Below are 2,699 nucleotides of genomic sequence, written 5' to 3' on the forward strand. Positions count from 1 at the left end.
TGGAGATAGGTTACTTTTTATGGATGTAACTAAAGACATTTGCCTCCTACACAAAAAGAGATAGTGGGATGGAATAGGATAACTCAGATGCCTGCCCTACCTCGGGCCACGTAGTTTTTTAGCTGGTGAGGCAATAACGAGTAGTGTTGGATCTTAGCCGGACTCTCCGGAATAATCAGAGAAACCATGTCAAACCAGTCTACCCTCCTGGGTTGACAAGGCCTTCTTGTTCTTGGTGCTCGGCTTATTGACGTTAGAATAGAGGGCAGGGTTGAAGTTGTTGAGTTCCATTCTTGGATTCTGTGCAGAAATGCTGTACTGTCCCAAATAAGTAAGAGTAAACATCCCCTGACTTTTTAACCTTTGGCCTGGACTTTTCGTTCTTCAAATTACCTTGATACGAGGTATCAGGACCCGTTTCATACTTGCCCTGGATGGATCCTTTGCACATACTGCTCTGGTATAGCGTATTCCAAGGCTTTAGTAGAATAGAGCAGATGGAAGGTGAATGAGTTAAATGCGTGGACTTCTTACATTGGAGCCCGTGATCACGTTCGTTTTCCCTAGGTCTTGAGTGCCAGCAACAGTAGGCCTTTCATCCTGACTCCAGGGCTCTTGGTCCATCCTCATTCTCATATGGGAACTTTTGGGTCCTTTATAACCCTTGGAGGTTTGTGAAAATACGTCAGAACGTGACAGTGGGTGGACAAGAACCTTACGCAGTTCCTCCCTAATTCCTTCTTCCCCACATTGGGGTCTGCTAGTAATTAATTCTGGGCTTTTTTCTTCTATATAAAATAGCAAAGCACATTAATATTTTTTTTAAGAAAGGATATCCTCATTTATGTATAATACACTTTTAAATTATTATGATCTCATTTACTATCCTATTACTTCATCTGCCTACATGTTTTTTTTTGTTTTTTTTTTTTCCTAGCTCTGTTGATGTGTTCATTTCCAGATACCTGGGGAAAGTCTGGGGAATGGAATATTTACAAACTCTCAAAGTTTCCTCCTAAATGATTTAGTATTTGCAAAGGACAAAATAGTAACTTTTCAGTGGAGAAATCTAATGAACACACTTTTAATCAAGCACTCAAAATCAACACCACCACAGAGGACAAGCCATCACGTGCCTCTGGATGTGATGCACTGAGGACCACATACCACTTACACGATATTCCTGACAAAATTGTATCGCTTGAATCTGTTTGTGAGGAAGTACCAGACACATTTAAGTAACAATAACTGGCTTATATTGTTTAGGCAATGTCAAAGTCATGAAAGACAGAAAGGTGATGAAAGGAGATTAAAGAGATATTTCAATTAAACGTAATGCAGAATCTAGGATCAGATCCTGGAATAGGAACAAAAGTTATAAAGGACATTAATGGGACAACGGCCACATTTGAATATAGACTGTAGATTAGATGATGGCACTGCGCAGTCCAAAACGTCAAACACTGTAGCTGATGACCTGGCCTCTGCCGGCTTCTTAGGGCCACTCACTCCGTTTTGGCTGCAGTCACCCTAGCGTGAGCGCACGTCCTGGAGCGTGGACCCTTTTCTTTCACTCTTTCCCTTGAGCATCAGAGTAGGTCTGTTTTCTTTTCCATGTTTTAATCATTCTGATAGTTGAAAGCAGTTAGTCTGCCTCCTTCCAACTAGACTTCTTTTCTTAGCATAAACACCCTCAGTCATTTCATTCATTACAGTGAGAAGCTGCCTTCTTCTCTGCATGGTGCCTTGACAGTGCTCTTTCTAAAGAAGGGCACCCACGCTTGACACAACATTTCAGAACATTATGTAATTGTGACCCCATTAATCTGGCTCTTAAATAGTTTGAATACCGATAGGGCTACATACATTCATCGGCTGATTTTTGCTTCTACCAATACTATTATGATAGTAATTAAAATAATTATTAAGCACCTAACATATGTTAAGCACATACATATAGTGTAATGGAATTTCCTGAGCACCTTTCATGTAATACCTTACTTAATTCTTACGACCCGGTGAAGTAGATAATAACAGTATATACCCTTTTACCAGATGAGGAAATAATTTGCCCAAGGTCATATAGCTAGTGAGTGATGGACCAGGAATACCTATAATATATTGCTATATTTTTACAGGGTGTTTATCTTGATTTCTCTCTCAATTAGTTAATTTTAGACTGCAAAGTAAACTGCTTTTAAAAACTATGATGTTTGCATATCTTACTATAAATCTGTGGACATGTGGTTAGATGATCAGTATTTAACATCTTAAAAGACATTGTTTAATTCACACATCTAATTCCCTGATACAGACATGAATTTACCTTACAAGTTGTTTGATGATATAAATGTGCATTTACCTCACATCACTAAAAATTTGCATTGAGATGACAGAAAATATATAAAAATAATGGGGAAAAATTCCGTTGTGTGCTTGAAGGCAGGGAAGGTGTTGTTTGGGTACCACAACAGGAATGGATTTTGATTTTTTGTGGGGGAGGCTGATATGGATCCCTGCGAGGATATATCCTCTTTTGTAACCAACAAACAGAATACCTATGTTATTTGCAAACAGCAGTGAAACAAATACAAAAAAAGGGGCTATTATAAAGCCATAGAGAAATCTCAGAAGATTCCAAAAAGAGAAAATCATACAGGCCACATACTCTTTGACTACAAAATTAGAAAGAAACAACA

The 2,699-nt window shown here is 38.7% G+C and overlaps 1 protein-coding gene across 6 annotated transcripts in view; it reads left to right on the forward strand.

Annotated features, from left to right (window-relative positions):
* The window catches only part of KCNK2 (potassium two pore domain channel subfamily K member 2), a 108,876-nt gene that overhangs the window by 54,303 nt on the left and 51,874 nt on the right, over positions 1-2,699 (forward strand). The window lies entirely within an intron of this gene.

Source organism: Pteropus vampyrus, unplaced genomic scaffold (assembly GCF_000151845.1).
Source record: "Pteropus vampyrus isolate Shadow unplaced genomic scaffold, Pvam_2.0 Scaffold98, whole genome shotgun sequence".
NCBI classification, from domain to species: domain Eukaryota; kingdom Metazoa; phylum Chordata; class Mammalia; order Chiroptera; family Pteropodidae; genus Pteropus; species Pteropus vampyrus.